This window comes from Neovison vison, chromosome 7, assembly GCF_020171115.1.
Source record: "Neovison vison isolate M4711 chromosome 7, ASM_NN_V1, whole genome shotgun sequence".
NCBI classification, from domain to species: Eukaryota; Metazoa; Chordata; class Mammalia; order Carnivora; family Mustelidae; genus Neogale; species Neogale vison.
In genome coordinates, this window is record NC_058097.1 from 117811828 (window position 1) to 117839083 (window position 27256).

At 47.9% G+C, this 27256-nt stretch overlaps 1 protein-coding gene and 1 pseudogene across 2 annotated transcripts in view; one reads left to right on the forward strand and one right to left on the reverse strand.

Moving 5' to 3' along the window:
• The window catches only part of FLI1 (Fli-1 proto-oncogene, ETS transcription factor), a 123263-nt gene that overhangs the window by 23985 nt on the left and 72022 nt on the right, over positions 1–27256 (forward strand). The window lies entirely within an intron of this gene.
• LOC122914675 lies at positions 25434–25520 on the reverse strand (annotated as a pseudogene).

Consider the following 27256-nt stretch of genomic DNA (forward strand, 5'->3'; position numbering starts at 1 on the left):
CTTCTTGCCAAAGAAGGGGGACACAAAAATCTTGTGAAGGCCAGCAGTGAGATGCTGGAGGGTTTTGTAAACCATTAGGACAGTGGCAGAATGGTTCCATGAAAGCCATGTGCCACTTAAAGTGTGAAAATCTAGATTTAAACCTACTTATTAGTGTGATCTTCGGCCAGTTATTAACTTTTCTAGTCTTCTCATTTCCTAGTTGTAAAACAGGAATACTAATGATAATAATAATAAGTAATATTAAGTTTTCCAGCTGCCATACTGTCTAATTGTAAGAATCGAAAGAAGTACAGGAGTAAAAGCACTTCATAATTGCAAAACGCTGTGTAAATGCTAATTGGGATTATCTTTGCTGTTATTCTCAACCAAGTCAGTGTTTGAACATAACAAATGATAAAGTTTGCTTAAATTGAATCTATGGGGTCGCTCTTTTCTGCCTTTAATGATTCCTAAGACTTAACTTGCAGTTGGTTAATTTTACCAAGTAGCTACTTATTCCTATCTTGTTGCCTATAAAGACACTCTTCTCTCTGAATGCATCAGTACAGGACTGAACACCACATATTCCTCCTTTCCCTCCCTCGTATCCGGCCATTGTTAGACACATGAAACTCCCATCCCAATCAATGGAGGTTTTACGTAAAAACTGAATTCAGGATATGAGTGCAGCCTCAGGAATTCCAGGCTTGTGCTGCTGATAAAGAGAGTGTGTCACACTGAAAATACCAGAGAAACAAAATTCTCCTGTCCAACCTATGCTCAGAGTTTTTTTTGAGGGGGGGTGACTTGGGGGAGTTGGGTGGGTTTTTTTAGGTTTTACAGAGTCAAGAGTCCTCCCGGAATATGAAACACATTATCTTTTACAACATTCCCTTGGGAACAGTCATAAAATGCTCACCCAGCTAGCCAGAGCCCCCACCTGCTCTCCTGATTGATTCACCTGTGCCCCCTCCTCTCATGTCTTTGTGTCCTTGCGGTCGAGAGTGGAGGAAGTCAGGGCCAGGCCTGAACTTGGTTCATTCAGAGTGGAGCTAACACTTGGGTCTTTCCGTATGTGCCACTTTACCATCTCCTTCCAGAAAGCAGAGTTTTCCAAACTGGAAGGAATCAGAGAACTCAACTCCTTCTATCAAGGGCTCTGAATTCGTTGGGGTCATGTTGGACTGCCTTACGGATCAGAGCCACTAATAAGCTTCAGCAATTTAAGTGTGAGGGAAGGGCCAGCAGAATGAAGGTAATTTGCCCCAACAATAGCCCTCTGTTAGTGTTGAAGTCAGGAATAATCCCGGCTCTTTTGCCACATGAGATTAGACAAAGCAGACTTAGTCTTTATTCTCATTGTGCATCATCAATATTTTAGGAAAGGTTGTATCTCTGCCTTCCAGGCTATACCATGTGACCAAATAGGATTATGAGACCAGAAGTGAAAAGGAAGAACATTTGTCCATATTCAACCCTCACTGAAGTAGCTACATAATGACATAAAGAAGGGAAAATGAAGTTGACCGTTCATTTTAAAGTGCTCATCTGAACATTTAGGATTGAGATTCAGAGCTGTTCCTTATATCTTTTCTCTGAATATGTTGAATTATATGCTAGTTTTTTTTCCTGGTTAACAGAACTGGGATTTCACAGTCCATGGTGCTGGACACTGAGTTGCTCAGACAGTGATCTGTAGTTCTTTAGGAACCACAGTTTAGCTAAGATCAGTCTTGTTTCTTTGCCCATGAAAACAAATGATCACCAAGATCTTGATGTTGTACTCAAGGGGCAGTCTGTGTTTTCTAGACCAAAGCCATAGCATGAAGATAAAGAGATGAGAGATCATCTCAGATATGTATTTCAAATTATGAAGAACATCTCATACAACAGAAATAAATGGCACCTTACATGAAATACATTTTGCTTAACAGTGGTGTCTAGCTCTGCAAGATTGGATCATATCATGGTTCTCAACAAACTCACATTGCAGTTGTCTTAACTATGTCCTATGTCTTACATAAACATTTACACATTTGGGAAGAGCTAATGTCAAATCTTTTCCAAGTAATTCTAAATTTCTGGTTTTAAATTCAATTTGGGTAGAAGGGAGCTGTATTTTCTTGCACTGCAGAAGGGGCAAACATCTCTCTTGAGAGTACTGATGTATAAGAGGCTTCATGACAGATACGGCTCTTGCACAGTTTTTAGGATGAGGGATTTGGGAACTGTCACCAAGAGTTCTCATCTTCCTTAGCCTTATCTCAAAGGCAGAGGAGAATGGCAGATGTAGAGACCCATTTTTATTGGACTTTTCCAGTAGGATTGCCTGTGAAGGAAGAACGCCCTGTTTTGCACTGTCCAATATGACGGCCTCTAGCCCGGGATTCAGGTAGCTCTTGAGCACTTGTGCTGTGCAACAAAGGACTAAATTTTCAATTTCATTGCAGTTGACTTTGCTTAACCTGAATTTAAATGGCCACATGCAGCTAGTGACTCCCTATCAGACAGTACAAGTCTATATAATTCAGATCAGAAGCATAAAATTTGAACTCAGTCAGAGGATATATTTACCTGGATTGTTTTTATTGAGCCAGTGATGTGTTGTTCACATGGAGAATAGGGCTTCCACTAACTTCTCATGACCAGCATTGAACCAAACTAAAAGTAAACGTCCAGATACTATCCGTGTTGGCCTGGAGTAGCAAGTAAGGTTACCCTGTAGTCTCCTGGCTTCTTCCTGTGCGATCTTTAAGAATATAATGTTTTCTTTTCCTTTTGATAAAGTGGAGGTATTTGGAATTTATCACAGGGATATTCACAAATTGTGATTAAATGTATATTGCACTTGTCTAAGAAAGGTATGGGCTTTTTGTATATACCCTTTCAATGAAAAATGGTCTAAGCCCAAGAGAATCCTGCACAACATGGTGATTTCGTTTCCCTCATTTTAAAATACCGCCATTGTGCTAAATTATTTTGAAGGTCATTTTCAGTTCTAATCCTTTGTGCTACTGTGAGTATATGATTTTCTGTTACGTAGGACTCCATCCTATTAACAGATGGTTGGCTTTTCTAGTTTCCAGATCCCTATAATTTGTTGTAGGAAGATTTCCCCTTAAGTATAAATATGTACAAACCAACTTCATTGAACAAATAACTCACTAGAGTGTTGATCTTTGAACCCCAACTTCCCTCCAGTGGTAATCCCTAGGTTTGGACTGTTCCATGGTACTCTCAGTTACCAAGATCCAAGTGCCTGCTACCTCTGAGACATGAAGCAAGTTCTCTCTTTCTTCTGCGGCCTCGTGGATAATAGGAATGACATGCTATACCTGATGTGGCTTTGTATTTAACACGAGGAATAAACACCTTAGTCTTTCTCCAGAGGAGACCTAATGAGCAGATAGATGATGTGTTCACATAGGAAGACTTCAAGGTTGGCATCACTGTGAAGGTCAGTCCTGTGTCCATCACTGATTTTGTGGCATGCATTTCTGAGTCGAATTGTTTAAAATCAAGATGGATGGATTCCATCTAGAACATGAGGCAGAGTTCTCTGAGCGCGACATGACAGAATGGCCTTAGGAGAGGTGGACCACTGTGGTTGGCTCCCACTCCCACCTGCCCTCTGGAAAGGATAAAACACAGATCAATCCCCAGACCCCAGGGAATGGCCAATTAGAATCCTTAATAGTCGCATCCCGATTAAGTAGAATCTGTCATTAGCTCGATATTTCTGTGGTTCCTGCATTTTCAGAAGAATGTCTCTTCAGTTTGAAAACTTCCCCTTTTGTTCTTTTCAGATTTTATCTGGAATGAGACGTGGAAGTGTGCGTAGAATACAATCCTGTGATCATGCTAACTGCGTTACTCCTGTTACATGGTTTTAATAAGCATCCAAGTGTGGGTTTTTCATGTCTGTACAAGCTCCTTGAGGGCAGACTCTCTGCTGGTTTTCCTTTGAGACTCCACACCTGGCATGGCTTCATGCATTTACTGAGCACCGTCTCTATGCAGGGCACTGGGATACTGGCATAGATAAAGACAGGCAGGGCTGCTGCCCGGCCGCATTACAGCAAAGGTGGGAAGACAGATACTAAGCCACTTGCTGTAAGTGCAAAGAGTGAAAAGGGAAGTGCAGGGCACATCAGGAGAGTATAATACTGGGACCTGGCCTGGTCTCAGAGGTCAAAGGTTTCCCTAAGGAAGTGACATTGAGGCTGAACCCTGAATGATAAGAAGGAGCAAGCATGAAACAGGTCCCCAGTAAGTCTGCAGAATGAGCGAATGAATTAAGGGGCCACTCTCCTACCCAGCCGCTACAAGGCACTGCCAATTTCAGCATCACGAGCTCCGTCTCTCTGTCCACGGTCCCTCCAGGCATTATCTGTGTGTCCATGAGCCATTTTCTGAGCCACGTTCCTCTGCAGTCAAGGCGAGTAAAGTGTAATAAAGAATATTGTGAGAGGACAATGACCCCTGGAGGCATTACTGGGCCAGCATTTTACTGAATGCATGGAACATACATGTACCAGCTGATGTATGTTTAATGTACAGCATGTCCAGAATGGTCAAGGGCCTGACGATTCTGGAAGGTTGACTTCCACCTCTGAGAACTCCAGTTGGGGGAATCAGCTTAGTGTCAGCCTGTGTAACTTCACCCCTGCAAAGCTGGGTGGCTCTTTGGCAGACAGATCTCTGGAAACCATGCTCACCGGCTTTGATACCAAGCGCTTGCTGTCTGTCCTTCAGCAAGGGCCTGGGTCTCCCCACGCTTCGATTTCCTCAACGGCAGAACGGGGAGATTCTGCCAGTGATAATTTCACCTCAAAAGGATGTTGTGATAAAGATGGCCGCGAAAGTCTTTTGCAAAATTAAAAAACACAACAAAACGCCTACTGAGGAGGCCTATTATCTATATCAGGCGTTTGCTAGAATGTCAGAGACGTCTTCATCTCTGATGAAGAACAGTATTGGCTTTCAAGATCTTTTCTGGAATTACTGTGCCCTTGTCCTCATCCTTACTTCAAAACAACCATTGGCAAGAGCTCACTGTGATGTCGATAGTAATAATGACAGTAACTATAATCACATTTATTGAGTAGTGAGTGATAAACTCACTGTCCTGAGCTGTCCTGAGCATTTAAATGCATTTTAGCACTTCCTTCCCACTGTAGCCCGTGGAATACGTCTATTATTAGACATGCTTTACCATTGAGAAGGAACTGAGGCATAGAAAACTCAAATCACTTGCCAGAAGTTAGGCAGCTAGTAGGGTCTGTCTGATCCCAAAGACTTTGCTCACTACATATGTGAAATATTTTGAGCTTTTCAGAATAAGAGCTCGGGGTTGCTAAGTGACTAAACATATACAATTAATTACGCCTGCCTTGGAATACAAGAGTGTTAACATTAGCAGAAGTTTATTTTTGCAATTCCTCTGGCCTTCTGGTGTTTCCACATGCCTCTCTACCCCTTTTCCTAACTGTATTGCTCTCCTGTTGTTTAAAGGGGGAGGGGAAAAAAAAAAAAACAAAACACAACTGAGCTTCCAACTTGTCCAAATAGAAAATGAATCGCATTCACCGTAGCCAGCATCACCACACAGGACTGATGCGCAGATGCCAACACGTTCTAGAGAGAACCTTCCGTGAGTGCTGAGAGAAGTCAGGATCCAGGCACTGTTTTATTTCCTGAGATTTTAAACAATGTTCAAGGGACCTCTTATTACCTCCCCTGTCCCCCCCATCCCGTCTCATTAACTTGGATGCGAAAGACAGAAAACAACACTTTTCTACCTTCTTGAGATCGAAACAATAGACTTTGCCTGTGCTACTTTTATTTCCCCGCTGGGGAATCTGGGAGCTGACCTGATTGAATTCCACTCGTAGAGGTCATGCTTTGAATTCAAGGCAGAGGAAAAAGTGAAGAAAACATTTTGCAATGATACCCCACGGGTCCAGAGCACACCGGGGCCTCTCCCGGCTGCATTGTGGTCCGCTGATAAGGATAACGTGGATGACAAGTGGAACATTTCCAGAACAAAGGAAATTCCCTGTTTCATTGTTTAAAGGAAGCTATCAACCCACTCAGGAGAACGGGGTTTCAGGCAGAGAGACGCAGATTTCCCTGCTGGCCGGTAGGAGAGGCAGAGCAAGGCTGGTAGTGGGATGGGGGAAGCTGCCAAGCAGCTTGTGAGCACGTCTGTCCCTAATTTCATCTGGGGCGCTCTGGCGTGGTTGGAAGTCAAGAAGGGGTCATTGCAGTTTATGGCATTCGCAGGGGGTTGGAGATGGAGGCATCATGGGCTGGGAGAGTTAAAAGCCCGATTCACACAATGTGGTCCATTGAAGAATCACAGCAAAAGCACCAGGAGATTTTGAGAAGTTGATCTGGTTTTGAGTTTAAATTCTGGACCTCTTTTTCGCCCCACCCCCTCCAAGCCAAAATGTCAGAAAAGGGCCTGGTTTCCCTTTATGGAGTGCAAAATAAACAGATCTTCAGCGGCAGGAGAGGGGCCCAGTTCCCCAGCCCATAATGCCAGAGCTGGGGGTGGGGGACTGTGGGGAAAAGCAGTTAGTCTTCTGTCTGGTTAGTATTTGGCATTGACTTTCATTTTCTCCAACCTCTGTTTTCTAGAAGCCTGCCTGTACGGGAAGTACAGGAGTTTTTTTCCTGCCAGACTTCAAAGGAGGTGGATTTGGGATTCTCTATAGTTTGAGAAGGCATTTGCAAAATTCAAACTGCTTTGGGGAATTGAACCCAGAGATGGAGATCTGAGCTGTGTGCCCATCCGAGGGCACTGCTCTTCTCCCGCTGGAGCCAGAGCTCTCTGGGAGCCCTGCGGGCCCCTCCCAGTACCCGGAGCGCGGAGCCCTGGGCATCGTAGGGTCAGCTGTGGTTAGCCTGGCCACAGGGCTCTGCATTCCTTCTGGGCTTTGCTTGGTTTGGGTGGGTGTGACCACGAGTTTACTCTGGAGAAAACTGAGACAAAGAGTCTAAATTGGGCAGGATCTCGAATCTAATGACTTGTTTACAGATCCTGTACTTTTTCCAGGGCAGGGAGGAGGAAGAGGAAAGGGCAAGCTCGTCACTGTGGGCATGGCACGTCGTTGTTTTTCATTCTAAGGAGGTAGGATCGTTTCAGAAAGCAGCAGGCATCTGCCCGGCAGCCAGTGGGCACAGCGGCCCTCTGTGTAATTTTCCAAGGTGGGGAGGAAGCAGCGCGGCGGCCTGGGCCTCTGCCCACCGGCTTGGCTTCCGGGGAACGGACCGCTCTGGGGAGAATGCCCGAGCCTGCCACATGAAAGGCCCTGTTTCCTCCTGCCGCCACTTCGAGCAATGGGGGACATTACCCTCTTCACCCCGGCTCCAAGTGCACCCCAAACCAGAGTCCCCGGAGAAGAACATGCACCTGTGATGTGGCTAAGGAAACTGTGCAGGGCTTGTGTGAGGAGGGAGGAAATTCCCAGAAGGCACCCTCGAAGAGGAAACAGACTCATTAAGGTTTTGCTGTCAGGTAGCCTTTATTCAGTGATTGCTAAGTGTCAGAAATCCCTGCAGAGGAAGGGATACTGCGGACCTGGAGACTTCTTCCAGGTTCTGGCAGTTCTACCGGGGCCCCAGACATTTAGGTCCCCAGGGTTGATCCCAGAGAGCGGTGTGGGACTGCGGGGGAGGGTGGGAAAAGCCCACATCCACAGGTCTCCCCTTTAGTTCCCACAGCAACCCGTGAGGTATATATTGCAATTACCCATCTTGTGATGAGGGAACTGAGGCCCAGAGATGTTAAGTAATTTACTCAAGGCCACACAGCTGCTCCAAATGTCATGCCCCATCTCTTTTGCACCCAGTTTCAAGGGTTTGCAGGGCAAGGCAGTCACTCCCTGTGTGCCTGCGCCCCTCAGGCTGAAGAGGACGTGGCCCTAAGAGGCCATCTGCTACCTCTCCTGGATGGTTTCAGCTGGGTGTGGATGGGTCAAAGTCGTGCTTCAAGAGAATGCCCTCCAGCCTGGGAGTGGAGGAGCCCACACGACCATGCACGGAGGACTCTTGCTTTTCCGAAGCCCTCCGATGTTCCCACGGGGTAACTAAGGTGGTGTCCATTTGGTGGGGGGCAGGGGACTGTTCTTGGGAGCCTCTGAATGGGAAGCCTCATAGATAATGGCATCCCCAGTTTAAAAACTCTATGACATCTATTAAGTCATGTGAAAGCTGAAATGCAGGCAGGCCAGCTATTAAGATGGGGACAAGAGGAGCCTGCTGGAGTAGACCCGAGTTCTAATCCCAGCTCCCGCCCTCAACGGGACGTGTGACTCTGAGCAAATCATGTCACTTTCCTAGTCTCCGATTTCTCACATGCAACACAAGGGACGTACTCCCCGTGGGATCTGGGACACAGAGACGATCCTCCCCAGCCTCCAGAGGCTCCCCCAAAGCCGGCCAGGCAAAGCCACTGCTGAGCACCGTCGCCTCCCCTTCCTCTTCCAGCCTGGCTGGAGTGTAACTGGGGGGAGGCCAGGTCCATGGGAAGGAGGAGGGGGCAAGATGCCTTTCCATTTATTTCCTGCACCTGGAGACAAGAACAGAAGCCATTATTTGGATGACTTATTGTTTAGAGCTTTTGTTTAGTTTTTTGTTTTTAACTTTATAAAAAGAACCTTGCATATTTTTCAAATTTCAAGCTGACTAACCCAGCTCACCACCTTGCAACTGGCCAATCACTGCACACATCTTAGTAGCAACAGACTGTGTTACTTATCTGTACCCCACGCGGGACGTGGAGGGTCCGTGAAAGGGGAGAAGCTGCAGAGCAGCTGAGGTTGCTCGGACACAGTGGAAAATCCAGAAGTGCAGATGTCGATCCAAATTGGGCTGAAAAATCTCATGAGATCAGGCTTTCTTGGACTTCCTGCTTTTAGCCGAAGCAGTATGTTCAACATAAACGAACTTTCGGTATTTTGAAACTTCCGTTTCTGATCTCAGAACCTGGAAGTAAAGAGCTGTGGTGAACATTTCCACAAATTCTGTCATGGCTGTGCTAGAGGCCAGGCTGAACCCAGTCATCACGGAGCTGTGGGATGCACCGCCTCCACAGCAGGCTGCGGGGACAGCGACGCAAGAGGGGGAGTGGCACGCTGGCTAGGAGCTTTGAAGACGGGCAGAACTGGGTTCGAATTCTAGTTCTGCCACTTCTGGCCTTGTAACTTAACCTCTTAGACTCTAGGTTTCCTCATCAGTTAGATGAAGAAAATGTACCATTTCCTAATGCCATGAGGACAGAATTGGGGTGTGTGTGTGTGTGCTTGATCTGCCCCCCCCACAAGTATGTGTATGATACAGGCATCTCTGTATATATGTGTGTATACATGGATCTCTGTGTACATCTCCACAATGTACACGTGTGTGTGTATATATGATTTACTTCCAACTTAAATAAACTCTCCTGGGGAGACTAAAGTAGCCAGTTTCTGATAGCTGCACACTTGGGAGTCGCCGATATCTTCCTAATATATGTCAAATGGTGCTTTATGCCAAGGCAGTGAGGGCTCGGGGGTAGGGAGGCAGATAGCATGAGCTCTATGGAATCGGACAGATCTCAGGCACTCTCCAGGGACCGGTGAGACTCACCCTGGACTTGGGATGCTGAGCAATGTTCATCACAGCCATTTTTCCTTCCAGAACCTCTCTTACTTTTCTCAAACAAGCCAAAAGGAATGCCAGGCAGACAGGTGCCACAGGGAAGGAAGGTGCTGTGGGAACAGCATACAGTGATGAGTTGGAAGGAGCAGAGCTGTGTAGAGATGAGAAAGAGAAACAGAGATTCAGGGACGGGAGGGACGGTCCATCAACATCTACCCAATGGTGAGAGAGTAGGCTCCCCTCATGTGACACCGCAGATACCCTTACTTCTTTCCTCTTCCGTGCTGTGGCTTAAAATTTTCTTTTGCTTGTTAAATACCTTGTGTCTTCTTAAAGTATTTTTTTAACATAATGATTTCCAAAATAATACATCAGTTTTGTATACATGGGGAAAATAGAGAAAAATCACAAAAGAAAAATGTAAGAGCACCCATTGTCCCACAACCCAGAAAGCAACCTGTTAAAGCATTGAGGTGTTTCCTTCCAGTCTCTTTAATGTAAATATATAGATATATATGCCTTATTTTTTATTTATTTGAGAGAAAGAGAGAGCATGAGCAAGGGTAGGGGCAGAGGGAGAAGCAGACTCCCCACTGAGCAGGGAGCCTGATGCCCAGCTCAATCCCAGGACTCTGTGATCATGACCTGAGCAGAGGGCAGATGAACCCACTAAGCCACCCAAGTGCCCCCATACATGTCTTATTTTTATATAACCGGAATCACATTGTTTTGCAACCTCCTTTTATTTTCTTATTACTAAATTATGGATATTTCCTGTATTATTATTCTTCTACATCCCTACTTCTAATGGATGTACAGTAAATCACTAAAAGTGTGCTAAGTGCTGGGCTTTAAGTCTAGGTCACTTTGGTTCTCTCCCAGTTTCTGGACCTGGGATGGCATTTTGTAACAGGGCTAGATTTCTCTCCTTTTCATTTCAATAAAATATTCTTTACAGCCTTTAGAAAGAAAGCCACATGAAATGCTGAAAAGGAGATGTTAAAAAAGTCACAGAGTCCCCCTTGAGTCATAAAGTCGGAGGCCCCGGGGGCGGGGCCAGCCTTAGCTCACCTCCCCGGCCCCGCCCCATGGAAGCCCGCGGAGACTGATTACAGGCAAACCCAGGACCTGATCTGATAGCACAAAGACACCCACAACTCTGAGTTTCCTGCTGCCACGAGGCCTCTTTTTGCATAGGCTGTTTGACTTACACATACGTGGAAAGCAACTACTAATAATAGAAGAGTTGCCTCTTTTCTTCCGTTGTCAGACTCCCCAGTTACTGCTCAGCGAGCCTAGCGTCTGGGGCAGCTGCCTGCCCCCTCCCCTGCCCCTCACAGTAATAGGGTCAAGCAGGCTCCTTGTCAGCAAGAGGCCAGGCCCTTTCGCCTTCTCGGTGTGTGGCAGAGGTTGGGAAGGTAGCTTTCTGAAGGCTCTTTGTCTGGCCAGGGAATGGGACCTCAGCAGTGGGGGCCCCTCTGGCCACCCCCTGCCCTCCCCCCAGCCAATGATTTTCTTCTCCTCCAGACCCCACCAACCTGAGCTCACTCAGCTAACCTCAAGAAGTTGGAAACTCCTGGCAACTTTGGTAGAATCAGCCCTTCCCCATCGGGTGCTGACAAATGTGTGAATGAGAATCCTCTAGGAGCCCCTCAGGACTAGCCCAGCATTGCCTCACCCCTGCACAGTGCCTTGCAAAGCTGGGACAGTCAAGTTTTTCATTAATGCTTTGACTCCCATGGTGCCACTTATTTCATCATTCATTCATCCCACGAATATGTACTTAGTGTCTCTTGTTCTAGGCACTGGGCTGGAGGTAGCAGCAGGATTGGCAAAGATCCCAGGGAGCCTGGGTGCCTCAGTCAGTTAAGCGTCTGCCTTCGGCTCAGGTCATGTTCCCAGCATTCTGGGATTGAGCCCTGCTTCAGGCTCCCTGCTCTGCGAGGAGCCTGCTTCTCCCTCTTCCTCTCCCTCTGACACAACTGCTGCTGCAATTACTTGCTCGCTCTCTCTCTCTAATAAATAAAATCTTAAAAAGCAACAACAACAACAAAAAACAAAAACCAAAAAATAGACAAGATCCCTGCTATCCTGAAAGATACAAAGAATAGAAAGGGAGCACCTCTAGTCAAAGAGTCTGGGTGGGGGGGTCTCAGGAGTAACATCTGCTGAGTTATAACAGACACTTGATACTCTCCTATGTTATGTTTAACATTGGGATCCTGTCCTTAATCTACCCTCTGTCTCTCTTGAGCTTGGCTCTGTTCACAGCTCTTCCAGCCGCAGAGCTGAAGAGAGACCATCTCTTTGTGCAAGATCAGTTGTGGGCAGGAGAGCGAGCCTGGCTTAGGCACACAGCCCCACAGACCCTTGTGGTCAGGGAGTTCCTAAATGAACTCGAACCTTTGGGGGCTGGGATCTGTTTACTCTTGGCACACTGGGATTTCCTGTTTCTAAGAAAATGGGCTTAGATGCTCAGCTGCATTAACCAAACAACATGTTGACGCAAATGAATTTGAAACTTGCTAGCTCCAAACTCTCTAGAAGGTCAGCGTTAGGAATGAAGGAACCGAATGACGTTCCAAACCCTGAATTCCAAGCAAGATGACTCAGGCCATGTATTTACTGGGGGGGACCTCCTTTCCTACCTACCCTTCCAGCCTAACACCTCACCAACTAGCTTCAGAGTCAGAAGATCCCTGGTCACCAGGGAGCAGAGAAGGGGAGGGAAGAAGCTTTCCCGGGCCCACGTCTAGCCTTAGATGTAGGTGTCCTGGGTAGCTGTCATGGGAGGCTCTGAACGATTCACCCCCCGCAAGACTCCACCACCAATATCCAATCTTCCCGAAAGAGTCACCCTGAGCTCATTTCTTGGAGCTTCAGGAACCTCGTGTCAACATACCGAAGTCACTGGTCAACATGACTTGAGCGACCATGTTTACTCTAAGAGCTTAGCTTCTTTGCAAGGTCCTGTGACTGTGGCAAACTTGGCACAGTGGTTTTGACAGTGTGTGGGGGAGGGGAAGGAGAGGAAAATTTATGAAGGGGTGCTTGTTAGAGAGGCTCAGCCCCCAGAGGGGAAGGCACTGAGGTTGGAGTGCAGGAGAAGGACTATGTTCAGACCAGAGGCAGAAAAAACTGCAGACACCAATTTGGTGATTGTAGACATCAAAAAAATCCCTACCTGGCCTATTTGGCTGCAGCTGGCCTTCACACAGAGCACTCACTTTCCTATCTGTGGTCCTGGGGTAGGAGGAAACTCTGTGGGGGTGCACCAGCTCAGGCTCCAGGGGAGACAGCTTTCTCTGCTGGGAGAAGAAATTTTAATCAATATTTGAACCAGGAAACCAAGTGGCATGGCTTCCATAATAAAGTGAACCGATGTGGGTCAAAAATGTGTAAATTACTGGAGATCTATTCCATCACAGAAACTAGAGTCCTCAATGTGGCTTCAGCAGCAGCTAGTCCATCAAGGTGAAGTTCCCTTGGGAAATCCCAGGGTCTGGGGATCGATGCAGGATACTGAGAGTCCCTGTCGGACCGTCTAACACAGTCATTCATTTCGTATTCTGATCGTGTATCCCGTAATGTGAACTATGGGGAAGTCTCCAGAGAATCAGGAGAAAAAAATATCCATGACAACTGCATACAAGTCCCAAACAACAGTGTAGTAATTAAAGAGAACGGAGAGGCGACCAAGGGATTGGGCAGCCTAAGCAAGAAAAGCCAAAAAAAAAAAAAAAAGAAAAGAAAAAGAAAAGGAAAAAAGAAAGAAAAAAATCAGAAGGAAAGGAAAGTGGCTGTGGGTTTGGACTGGTAGGGGAGTCCTCATGGAGGAAGTACGCTAGGATCCAGGAAGGTTCTTCTTCGTGGGTGTCTACATCTTTGACTATCTGAGTCAGTATCTTTGTAAATGTTGGAGGCCATGAGAATGATGAGCAGTGAATGGCTACGGTTGATGTTACAGAACTTACACACAAGGCTATAAACATTTCAGAAATGGAAATAAAAGGGCTGCCTTCCTAGTGCCATAGACAGGTTGAGCGTTGAGAGGCAGCCACGTGTGGGAGAGAAGGAAAGAAGGAGGACAGGTGTAGGAAGACTCTGGAAAGAAGAGATGAATGGAGCCCATTCCTTTTCTCAACAATTTAGTATCAGACATTTACTAGGCACCTATTTTTCTAGGAAGCGTCCAGCACTGTGAAGGCAATTATGCCTCAGACAGCGTCCCAGTCTTGACTGACTCAGAGTTTCCTGAGGGAAACAGGCATATACAGACCCTCACACGCTAACAACCAGAAAGTGCTTTCACGATACGCACAAGTTGTCCTAGGAGACCAGCTGAAGGACCAACTAACTCTGCTGGGAAGGGCTGAGGTCGTTGGGGATGGCTTCACAGGGCGCGGGTAACAGTGAAGCTGATTTCTACAATGATCCAGAACTGACCGCAGGGAGAGGGAAGAGAAGCTGGAAAATAGGACTTGACCCTTGAAAAACTTTTAGACCAGGCTGTTCAGAGTAATATTTTAGGTTGCAGGTGACAGAAAAGTCAGTATGTGTTTTTCTAAGACCGTATGACCACTAGTATTCAATCCAATGCCATTGAATACGCATCTGGGTAGAGCACCTCCTCCTGGCAAGGCACTCACTGTGCTGGGTAGCTTTATAGGTCATGCCAAGAGAACATATCCCAAGCCCTCAAGAGACCTCCAGGAAATTCGATGAGGAGCAGGGAGAGAGAGGGAGGGTGAAGAGAAACACAACCACAAGTAATTCTGTTATAAAACAGGAATGGGTTCGTGGTTCTAGGAGAGGGGCCAGCAAAGGGTTAGGGAGGCAGAGATTCTCAACGGCCTACGTTTGTCCCGGCCCTCTAAGTCAAAGCAGGCCTGATTTGGAGGACCAACCCCTTCTCGTTTCCTCAGTAATATGTCCACGATTCTCCCTCTGACTACCAGCAAAAGTGCTTTCATCCGGGTCCACACAGAGCTATGGGTTTCAAGGCCAGACGCCAGCAAATAGGATATACACAAAAGCCACCCGAAGTAAGCCCGACAGCTTGCTGTCCTGACGGGCGCCATGCTCTGCCCGGGGCTAGATTCTAGGCTGTGCCTCTAGGTGTTCTGGTGGTTTAGATAAAAACTATAATTAGCTGCCACAAACGCAGTGAATGTGGGAGGGGCAAGGGGGAGACCTAAATGCAAAGTTTTTTTCTGGATTCATTTATGTCTGGCTCCTCTTGTTGCCTCGAGTCTGTGTTCAGCTAAATACCGGGGCCTCTTGGGCAATAGGCGTTTGAACCGTGAGGGCCACTTCTACTCCGATGACTCCCAGTAGAGCAGTGCACAAGTGTCCTCTCTTCCTGAGGGTTTTCTCCGTGACGTTGTCTTTTCTCTTGCTGACTCTACTGAAAGAACACAGTGTGTAAGGCATGTAATGTACAAAGTAGGTGCTAATCGCTGTCAGTGATATTGGTGAGGCTTCTGGTCAAGAGCAGGCTGTTAATTAGTTAAGTCTGGGGGGAGTCGAAAGCTGGAGGTGGATTTTCAACCGTGCAGGGTTCTGCGCCCCTAGCCTCCACATTGTTCTAGGGTCACCCAGGAACCCACTAAGTGAGCCTGAACTTGATCCCCATGGAGCACTCAGAAGCTCAGTCAGGGGCCTCCTGGGTCTCCCTCCCCATCTCCTCTGCTCTGTCCCCAGCACGCATGGGTTGTATGTCCCTAAGGGTGCACGTCTTCAAGCAGGACGTGGGAAGCTGGCGGGTCCCCTTCAGAGCATGACCAAAAGTGTCAGCCCCTCACACCTCACCTGTGAGCACAGGCTGCCAGGGGCTCTGGCATAAGGACACCCTCCGTCAAATCTACCTCAAGATGCCCAGAAGCCTGGCTGAGAAGGCAAGTCAAGGACAAGGCAGCCACACAGACCGTTTGCTTGTAATACATGATTTACAGACATCTTTTATCCTTCCTTTTCGTCTCTCTCTTTTTCTTTCTCTCTTGCTCTCTGTTTGACTGAGTTGCCCCAGGGCTGGTGGTTTCAAAACTAGCAGCTGCAAACTTATGAAGGAAAAAAAACCCAAACCACAAAAACCTTTCTTGTGAAAACTGTGTGCCAGTCTAAAAGCAGTAGGCCATGCAGGAGGAATGCATGTGAACGTGTCAGGAAGACAGAAGCAAGGGAGTGTGATGATCACAGCCGGGTCTTTAGAGCAGAGAGGAATTACAAGGCATTTGGGGCACGCGGGGAGTAGGGGACAGGGCAGCAGAGGAGTTTGGGAGGAGGGAGGGGGCCCTCACTGGCCAGTAGGGCCCTCAGAGGAATGGCTCCCTGCATCAGCTGAGGTGTCTGAAACAGTTTGGCTTCCCAAATGCAAATCAGACCAGCTGTTACTACCACATTACTGGTATCTTCCCCCAGAAGACCCAAGATCCAGCCAGCCCTCTAGTCCAAGTCCACTCTGGGGAACTTCTGAAGCACACAGGAACCTGTGTAACGGTGTCCCAGCTCCAGGCTCAGCGCTGGTGCGCCCAGCTAACTCCCGCTCGTACTCACCTGTGTACTCGCATCCTTCAGACACTCAGATCAACGGAAAAATACCTCCCCAGCCACAGCCCCAAATTCCTGCTCCGTTGCTAGTTTCAACCAACAAGTCAGTCTGAGGGAGTGGGGAGTAGGAAGGACGCGAGGAGAAATCCCGAGACCCTTTTAGAGAGAATCAGGTCCTTGTCTGCCTCAAGACTGGACAAGAAAGTCTTCCAAGATTTCATTTGGTGTTAGGTCTGGAAAGGAGAATTCCCAGAGGGACGTGGAACTGGCTGAGGTTCTTTCTCCCGACTTCTTGCCCAAGCTCTGCACTCACACCATCTTCGGCCAGAACAAAGAGGGTGCTTGAGACATTTGGCCGGATCATTGAGACAATGTCCCTGCACCCCGCTGTGGATGGGAAGAACAGGCTGTTCGTAGGCCCACACAGACAAAGGAGGCCCACCCCAAGAGGTCCCTGTGGACATCCCTCATCACGAGGCACCATGGGAACAGTACAAAAGAGAGGGGCAAGGGACAGCTCGGAGAAGACGACCCAGATGGACCCCAGTTGTAAAAATAAGGCAAACGAAATCTAGTGCAAATTTGAGTGTGAGTGTTTGAGGAGAAGCAAAGTTGGTGAAGTGATCAAAACTGGGTGGGGTTAATGAGAGAAAGCTTCAAGGAGGAAGTAAGTTCTGAGTAGAGGTTGAAGGAGGGGAGGGACAACGGCCGGGGTAGAGGAGGGGAAGAGGAAGTGTGTCCTGTGGGGGAGGGGAGGGTGGTTTGTCTTTGGAAAGGGTGATATTGATTGTATGGGGGCCCCAGGAGCTGTGCCATACTTGAGGTCCTACCTTGAGGTAATAGCATTTGGATCTGTTTTCAAGGAGGAAGAATAATCGTGTTGACTAACAATGGGCAGGTTGTGTAGTAGGAAGACTTTGGAAGGAGCACAGTTTGGAATCTGAGTTCAGATCTTAGCTCTGCTGCCTATGCGCTAGGTAACCTCCCAAGCTTCACCTTCCTGAACTAGGAGACAAGGAAAGACTCCCTCTGGCTATGGTGGGGATACGATTGGACAAGAAAATGTAACCCAAGGGGCTCAGTTTTAGCAGCTCCTCCATCCCTAGTGACTGGTGGTGTCCTTTGTATTGCTGATGGGTTTGAAAAGCAGCCACAGAAAATTGCGCAAAGTTTCCAAGGGCCAGAGAATAAGGGACCTGGAGGCCTAGGTGCTCCTGTCAGCAGTCAGGCCATGTCGCAGGCCTCCAAGGGGTGAGGAAGTCAGGTACATCCCCGTGCTAGGTCCCGGGTAGCGGTCGTTTGCTGGAGAAGCAGGTGCATCCAACCACGTGTGCGGTCGAATGTTCAACACCCAGCCCTCTGGGTTTGTGTGATGGTTCCCTATTTCCATGATGTAAATACGCCCACCAGGGTGGATTTCTAGATCCCCCTGGGAGGTCACTGCATGTGCAGCTGGGGAAAGAGGGATGCTGGGAGCTCTGGCTTCCCTCGGCAACACCAGGGCTGGCCATGGCCAGCTTGGGGCAGGATAGGCACCTGACCTCCCCGCCTGGCCTCCTTGGGCGCCCTGCTTGTTTGTGGAGGAGAAGAGTGCTGAGCTGAAGGGGCGGAGAAGCAGCATTCCCGCTGTCTTTTCTGGCCTGCATGGGGCAGAAGTAAAGGTTCCCTCCTTGCACCCACTTCCCACCAGGACGGTTCCATACTGACTAGCAAGTTCATTTTCCTCACAAGCTGAAACAAAACAAAACAAAAAAGGGGCTCCGTCCGGTGGGCCATCAGCAGAGCGGCTCTGCAGGAAGAGGAATCAGGAGGCCACGCAGGGAGCCAGGAGCACCAGGGACTCACTCTTCCCTACAAGTGGCCACGGTTTGCCCCACCCCCACCCCATGGGTGCCAGGGAACAAAGGAGGCAGTGCCCCCCCCCCCAGTTTCCTGTGAGGTGGCAACAGAGTCTGACTTCAACCTTAGTGGCTTGTCATCTGGCAGGGGCTGCCACAGACTCATGGAATGCCATTTCCAGAAAGATCTGAGGAACTGTCTAGGAGCACCCTTACTGCCCAGGTGAGGGTACTGAGGTCAGACCTCTCAACGGTGTCCAATCTAGAAGCGGACTTCCCCTTCCTGCCTGCTTCTGGGTGGTTCTCCTGTAAGCTGATGGCTGCTGCATGATTCTCACATCATCACCTCTATGATTCCTGTGGCCCCTGCGAGTCTGAGGTCCCTCAGGCAACTTCTATGCCTTTTCTTTCTGGTGTATTGCCTGCAGTCACCCAGCACAGCTCTGGGCAGACTTGGCGGGGGGCAGGGGGGCGAGGCGATCAACAGATCCGCTCCTGCTGGGCAGTGAAGGAAACGATAGGAGTAGTGGGAGAAGGAACAGAGTCAGGGCAGACCCTCCAGCAAATTCTGTCTTGGGGATTCCCTCCTTGAGTTACAAGGCGTATCTTCTTTCCCCTCCCCAATTCACACTAGGGGGCATCACCCACTTTTCCTGAAGAGGAGAGACCTGCGTTACTCCCATCACCGGGCAGGATCTCATAAACCATCTGTCAGCTACAAACCAACCTCAGTCAGCTAGCCCTCTGGCTCAGGGGTGGGGTGAGGGAAATGAAAGGAACCCACAGCTCTCCACAACCTCGACTCCAACCACCGGAGAATGTGCCCTTCTGCCCGGGGTTCTCTGGTTCAAGGAGGTGAGACCCACACTGAGCCTTCACATGGGTGATAGAGAGACCCGTGCCTGTCTCGGTTCCTGAAGAACTTGCTGGTTCTCCGCGTGAATCTTAACCTTTTTTTTTTTTTTTTTTAAGGATTTTATTTATTTATTTGACAGAGAGAGAGATCACAAGTAGGCAGGGAGGCAGGCAGAGAGAGAGGGGGAAGCAGGCTCCCTGCTGAGCAGAGAGCTCGATGCGGGGCTTGATCCTAGGACCCTGAGACCATGACCTGAGCTGAAGGCAGAGGCTAAACCCACTGACTTAACCCACCCGGCTGCTGCGCTCCACATGAATCTTAATCCTAAAGGCGGGGTCGCAGTGGAGTTCCATCTGCGGAGAGCCTCTACCGCTGGCCTGCTCTGAAGATGAGGACGCTAAGGACACCCGGCCAGGCTCTGCCAAGAGACTTGGTTATGCCCTTTCTAAAAGAAAAAAGGCAGAAGGAGGGACTAATGGCATTACAGGAAGTGAGCTGATTATATTTATAAACAATGAGCCCATATTAGCATTTCAGGTGTCCTGATTTATCTCGCAGGTGGGAGGGAAGAACTGCTGGCAACCTCTCACTCTGAGCTCTGGAACAGGATTTCCTCTGCAAGTTGCCGAAGATCAGATAAAAGTCTTAATCTCAGGCACACACAGTTGCAGGCTTTGGCCCCTGCCACTGGGTGCTCAGCTTTCAGTGAAGGGACTGAACAATGGTCTGGGGCCCCATGCAGTGAAATAGGTGGGAAAGAAGAGGATGGGGCTGGAGGTGGATGGGGACTGCCACCATCTGCATCCACTAAGGGCTCCTGAATAGGTACCGGGCTCCAGCCCGGCCCAGGTCCCTTTGATTGCCTTTGGCCTCCTTGTGCCATACATGGCTTTGTGCATACAAAATAGCCTCAGATACCTACCCCCTTTCTGAAAGGATAGGAAACAGAAGCATTCACTTCTGCTTCTTGAGTTGGGACCTACTGAACCAGCCTGCAGGCCCATGTCCCAGGCCTCGGCTGGGGGGACCAGGAGGTTGAGGAAGCGTTGAAACCGTCCTACCGAATGTTGGGCCTATTTTTTCACAATGCATCATACAACTATAACGTCTTCTCAGAATAGGAAGAACCAAAATTTATGAAGTGGCATTTATGAAGTGGCACTTTCTTAGAGGCTGCTTTGAGGAACAGCAGTGAACCCCACCCCTGAGCAGGTCCGGCCTCAGAATACAGAGTCTATTCGTGCTGAATGAGGCAGCCAACTGTGTTAGCACAAAAAGTGGAAAATCTTGAAGTTGGGGTCTCTAGTCACCAGGATTCTTCTGCTCCACAGTCCCAGTCTGATTTCATGGTTTTACTACCTCGGCTCTGATGGCAAAGCGTCACCTTCACTCACGTACGAGGCTGACGACTAGACTCAGATTCTCTCATCCACTGCTCACACCCTTATTATGCCCATTTTACAGATGAAAATCCGAATCTCAGAGCAGTTTCCTAATTTCCCCGGAGTCCCCCAAGCATGCCCTGTAGACCAAAGCATTTAGGCCTGCCTTTGTGAGACCAGCATTCCAGTGACCCGCTCTTCCCAGGGCTCATTCCCAAGTTTCTTCAGCAGGTGGAACAGGCCAATGCGAGCTGCTAAAGCCACCGCCCGGCTCGAGAACAGGCTCAGAGTCTAGAATTCGACAAATAAACTGGCACCCCAAGGAGGTCACATCCAGAGTGCAGAATGGCTCTGCTCTGAGGGAGGGACTGGAACGAGGACCCTTTTTCCTTTCCTTCTGACCGCTCCTCTTTGCGAACACAGGGGGTCAGGGGTGGAGGGCTGGGCCCCCGCGAGCCTGGGCACCCATGACTTTTCTGTGAGCTCTGCCCTGGTGGGATTTGAGGGAGCTAGACCAAAGGCTGTGTGAGGGCTGTACTAGGAAGGGATGGACGGATTTGTCTGCCAGGAGAATGTAAGGGGAAGGGGGGGCGGGGTGGAGGGGAAGCGAAGTCTAATTAATGCATTTCAGGGGAAACTCAATCTATGGAATGAATGATTTTCCCAGATGGGTTGTATTTAGAGGCTCATGAAAATCCTGCATTTTTCCATTGCTGTTTCCCATCCTTTCTGAGCCTTGGCTGAATGGATCCGGAAATCCTTTGGAAAAGAAAACGTGCTGGTCTGTTCACCTTGAAAAGGAAGAAACCCAAAAGGCGTCATGTTCCTCTTCCTTCTCAGGTGGAGTGATTAATTTTACAAGCATCTCAGGAGGCCCTGCGGAAAAGGCAGATGCCATGTCCTCTCCCAGTGAAAACGCTCATCATAATCTGTGCAAAACAGCACCTTTGGATAAACACAATGTGGCTATATATACACCCTTGGCCGTTTCCTGTTGCTCTCGCAGCTTGTGCAGGCTCTAAGGTAGGGCGAGGCTGTGGCCATAAGCCACACGGTGACATGTACATCAGCCATGCCCTCTGCTTCCTGTGCTGCTGACAGCCTGGGGCTGGATTAGCCCCGCAGGGCTCTGGGGCTGCCCAGTGGGATGGAGCCCCCTCACCCCGAGACCTGCCTGCCTGCGGGGTGTCTCCGCATGCGCTCCCGGCTCTGGGTGCAGGTTGCTGAGCCGCTGAGATAGATGTCACTGAGAAAAACACCAATGAGCCAGCATGCGTGTCCAACGGTCTGCTTGTGTAACTTCTGCACCACAAAACAAGAGGTCAAGTAAGACAGGGTGGTTAACAGACAAAGCGGTCCTTTTTCTGTTAAAGGGCCAGCGTCGAGTAAAAGACTTCCTGAGCAAGTCGTATTTAAAAAATCCTCTTGGCAAAGCCGGAGGGTCAAAGCCACGTGCTAGAAACCCCACAGTGCTGGAAATAGTAACCATGATTTGAACTTCAGAATCACCGCTCATTTCGGGATTTCAAAATGCCCAAGTAGACAGCTCACGGTGTAATTTTGGAGCAGCAAATGGGACACCCGTTGCACTAAACAGAGAATCAAGGCACCCAAACACCGAGACACTTGTCCAAAACCTAGAGTAAGTCCTAAGGGACCCGAACAAAGCTCAGCGTGCCCTCCTTTCTCCACCCACCCAGCCAGTAGTCAGCGTGGGATCCTGCCACACCCTCCTTCTCCTGGAGGAGATGTGGGGCACAGCCTTGCACTGTTGAGAGGAATTTCAGGAAATTCTGAGGTGCAGACAGAACCACGGCGAGTCCCCATTCCCTGGACCCATGTGTTCACGTGATTCGCTAGAGTAAAAGCCTGGCATGCACTCAGGCAACAAATATTTATCAAGTGCTTACTATCTGCCAAGCTGAGTCCTGGCTTCCCCGCTGAACAAATGAGACCAGACACCCTGCCTTCTGGAGAGTTTAGTTTAGCCAGGTGAGATTTTAATCACCTTTTTGCATAAATGAATATGTAATAGAAATGTGGTACGCATGAAGAAGAAAAAGTAGAGTCCTGAAGAAGGACTGAAGGCTGCATATCATTTGGATGGGACGATTCCAGGAAAGCCCCTGTGAAGATGCGGTATTTCCACATAACGATGGAGATGGGAGGAAGGAGTAGACAACATTGCTTCCAACACATAACCCAAGCACATTAGGATTCTAAAAATCGACTAGTTCCCCTCCCCCCAAAAAAGTGATTGCTGTCTGTCTTGAGCTTACTTCCCTCTTGGAATATTTTGGGTAGGCTGTGGCAGGAAAGAAGACAAGCAAGACCCAGGAAGGTAGGGTCCTCCAATGATGTGCGGTCAAGGCCAGTATTTCATTGCTTCCAAAACACATCTGAGGGATGTTCAAAGGTACTTTGTGCAACCAGATTCCGTGTTCAAAATAGTGTGGGGAACGCTGGGTTATAGAAACCTGCAAAAGCCTCTTTGCCTCAGGACTTATCAGAACCTTGCGTCTGCTAATAGTTAATATGTGTCATGAGCCTCCAAGCGAAAGAGAGGAGCAACGTCTTCTGCAGCATTTTCCAAACAAAAGTGACAGTGGAAGGTTTTGTCACTGAGCACTAACATAGGTTCTGACGCTTGTAGTAGAGTCCTGGTTCATGGGCTCGGCTCCTAAGGTCCTAATTCACAAGATCTAGCATGGTCTCTGGAAGTTTTTATCTCTAAAAGAAAATACACCAAGTCCAGGAACCATGCTTCAAGAAAAAAGAACCAGGTTGGTATCCCGAGAAACATCTGCAACAGCTCTACTCATTTCCACAAGCTTCCTTAGTTTCCCCTCATTCCTTTTAACCTGGATGATGCTGGGTGAAGCTAAGTTGTTGGTTATCTAGAAGAAAAAAAAAAGTCACAACAGCACCAAGAATAATAATAAGCAAAGTGAGTCACAGACCACAAATCCGACCTTGGTCTAGAATCTGTGGGGTGTCTCATGTCCAGCTACAAAGACCACGTTTGTCCTTTGGACTCGGTTGGCAGCAACATGATGTGTGGCAGAGGACTGAAAATTCCTGACACTGTGCAAGGGCAGGATCCAGCAGAATGATTTCTGATGTGCCCATCTGTCTTAGTCTAATTAGCCATGTCGCTTTGGCAGCCTCCCGTCCTTTCAAAAGGAACAAAGGTACCCAGAAAGACACATCTTGTTGCATTCATATGCAAAGAAGTTGGTGTCTTATTTTCTCTCCCTCTTGTCCTCGCCCATCAGAATGAAAAAGCCTGGAGGAACAGTCTCTTTTCAGAGAGGCGTTGGCTCCGGAAAGCTCCTCCTATCTGGGTTGCAATCAGCATAATGGCAAGAGAAGGGGACGGGAGCTCGCTGTTGAGACGCCTGGGTTCAGATTACTATTACCTGTGCCCCGGTAGCCCCCCAGAGCTCCACAGTGGCTTGCTGCAGAGAGAAAACACTTTTGCAGTCACACACCAAAAAAAATCCGTGATACCATATGCTAGGGATCTGACTAGGTTAGAGACACAGGATGCGAAAAGGAGGCTGTAGAAAAAGAAGAATGGAGGGGTGGGGAGTGCTCGCCTGTGCACGTTAAACAGCCCTGCCTTGTCCTTCTCAGAACATTCTTCAGTTAAAAAATTTAGGGATGGCTGTCCTTGTGCCATACCAAGACCGGGATTTTCACCAACGGTGGGTCTGGGGGTGAGTGCTGCGTAAGAACATATAGAAAGGTGCACCATTTAACCTGTTGCGAAGTCCAGGATGGTTGCCACTGAAACCAGAAGGAGAGGAAGAAGCGGGTGACATTTCTGCAGCGATAAGTGCAGATGGAATGCCTTTGTCCTTCTGAGCCACGAGGTCTGCCTCTTGGTGTGTTTTGCTTGGTTTGCACTAATGCTCGGGCTGGTGGTCATTTGCTCTCGGTGGCCAGTTTCGTTTCCTGGTTTTGAGAAAATGGCAGGGAGGCCTGTTGCTGGGGCATATGCTGTGTCACTGGAGGAAGTGTGCAGTTCTAAAATGTCAAAGCCAGCAGCCTCGTGCCCAGTGCATGCCATCAATCAGCAAGTGTCTCTGGAACACTAAGGAGCCCACCACAAGTTAAAATGGTAGCTGACCGATAAAGATCTCGCCTTAAAACTGCCTACAGTCTAACCAAGGGGGCAAGATCAAAAGGGCAAAGGAAAAGGGCATCAGTGTGAAAAAACGAAATGTACTCACCGCTGCTGCATTTTGGGGCAGAGAGTGCATTAGAGACAGCGTGGCCCCGTGGAAAATCCTGGGTGTCTGGAGCCTGGGGGGCTGGGCTCACATTCTTCTATTTAGCAGCTTTGCCATCAGGAATAAAGTGTTACCCTTGCAGAGCCTTCCTTTCTTCACCCGGAAAATGGGGAAGGCTAATAATACTACGTACTTCCCCCTTAATCATGGTGATTAAGTAAGACTATAGGTGTGGGAAGTGTCCTATTAAGATAAATGTCTTGAACTATAAAGTAGTCTAACAATCTCAGTTATTGTTATTGCTATAATCACAGTATAGAGGGAAATAAGTCTAGAAGATTCATCTTCTGCCTTTTCCATTAAAAATGCAGGGGTGCCTGGATGGTGCAGTCGGTTGAGTGTCTGATTCTTGGTTTCAGCTTAGGTCATGATCTCAGGGTTGTGAGATTGAGTCCTACAGTTGGGCTCTGTGCTGAGCTCAGAGTCCGCTTGGGGTTCTCCCTCTCCCTTTGTGCCTACCGCTTATGCTTGTGTGCTCTCTCTCCCTAAAATAAATGAATAAATATTAAAAATTAAAAAAAAAAAAAAAAAGAAAAGAAAGAGAAAGAGAGAGACTGAGCAGTGTACAGGGATTAAACCAGCCCAGAACTTTGTTCTGGTCCCTTGTTATATGCTTAAATTCCTCTCTAATAACTTAAAGGTAATTAATAATGGCTATCATTTGTATTGAAGGATTTAAGATAACTTACTTCCAAGATCTGGAGAAATCCAGGAAAATAAAGTACTTCCAAAGCTACCATTTGGTCTTCATTTTCAGGGAGCTGACCTCTAACTTAGAAGTTAGAACTTAGAACTTTGCGCATGGGTAGTCAGTGTAATTCCTTGATAGGTCACTTTGACGGTTAAGAAATAATCATAGCGGTGATCAGTATTATTAGGTCTCTAGATAAGATAGGCAAATAAAAAGTCACATTATAACACCTGGGTGATTGTGATTCTACACTTGATCTTAGCCAAAAGGCCGAGAAGAGATTGTGATTTACTCATTCTTTGAATGAGCCCAGAGTCTAAATTTGGCCGTATCTGGAGAATTCTGGATTTCACAGGCCTTATTCTGAACCATCCCCACCCTTACATGCCAGGTCCCCTTTGAAATTCACAGGATTCCTACAAACAGAAAAGAGTATCAAGAATGAGATGTTTTTAACATTATCCTCGGAGGGTCTCATGGGCTGGTCTGAGAAACTGTTTAACCCAACTTTAAAGGGAGAACCCCGAACAAATAAGGCAAAGGACAATTGAAACAAACAGCTGGAAACGGGGAGCGGTTGATCCTGAAGTTTTCTAATCCTGAAACCTCCATCTGGTATCCAGAGGCCAAATCCCAGTTCCTGGGGCATGACCAAGGAGGCTATCTGCTCGGGTTAGCTTGAGACCTTACTACTGAAAACCTTCACCCAACCCCACTAAACAGGAAATGCAAGCTGCTTGGGTTTAACATGCAACCCACTCTTCAGGCCCCCAACCCCCACTCTCGCTCAGCATCAGTACATTTTCTTCCTTTCCATTACCATGAGCTGTACATGTTCATTTCATATGTGCAGGGCAGCCAGTTAGAAATTGCTAGAAAAAGAAGACCGTCAGGAATCTTTGACTCAGGAAACTTCCAGCAAAAAGGAGTGATATGAGTTCAGGAACTACAGCTTTTGATGGTGACGTTAGCACTCTGGCTTCTGAAGTGCTTGCAATAGGTACCTGTAGCAGAGTCTTATGCTTGAAATGCTTATCGCTGGCTTGATATCCTGCATCCCTTTGTCACTTGAGCAACTTAGAGAATGTGGGAACCCAGAGAGGGTGTGTTTCAGACACACCCAAGACATGCCAGGTACAGATAAAAATCTCCACTGTAGCTAAAAATCTAAAAACAGAGCTTATGGCCAATGATATATCAATAAACCATGTTTTCCCCCTAGTTTTCCAAAGCAAATGTTTAATAGATACTATATATATGCTCAGAAAACTAGAAAGAATGGTTATTTTTCTGATTCTGAAAGAGACAGGTAGCTACCGTGTTGTCTATGTGCATACTTTCCACTGTAATACTATTTGCATAAGTAATATTTATGGTGCGATATTTAGTAGTTTTCAAAATGCATTGTAATTTGCAGGTATTTGTACGTATGCAGGTGTGTGTGAGGGACCATGACAAGACTGAGATGTCTTGCCATTCGGAGAAGAGCCTGACTCAGCACCCCAAACCAGTCCAGCCCCCAGTCTGTATTCCAAAGGATGGTACTAACCAGATGATAATACTAAGCCTTCCTCCCCATGCCTCAAGCGGGCATTTTCTGAAGGATCTATAAGTGTATTTAAGAGAGTAGGGATATCTTTCTGAGCTCAAGATACATTTCTCCAGGAGACTTAACTCTTAAATGGACAAGAATTTCTGAAGACCCTTTTCAAACTGCATTTGTCAAATTCAGCTGGCTATGTGGGGATGATAGTTTGCCCTCCGGGAGCCAAGGAACCCCCTCCCCGCCCCCACCCCAGAAGCAGGAGAAAGGTCTCTTGCTATTAAACAGAAAGAAAGAGTGAGACCTGGGGGCCAGCACGGCTCTGGCCCCTCATCTGTAAAATGAGGCTATACTCTTTGACCTACTTCAGGGCCATGCTACCTGGGAGCTGAAAAAAAAAAAAAAAAAAAACCCAGAACGCATAGCACGAAGTAAGTTATTCCCAAATGCAACTCAAATGATCCACGTCTGTCTC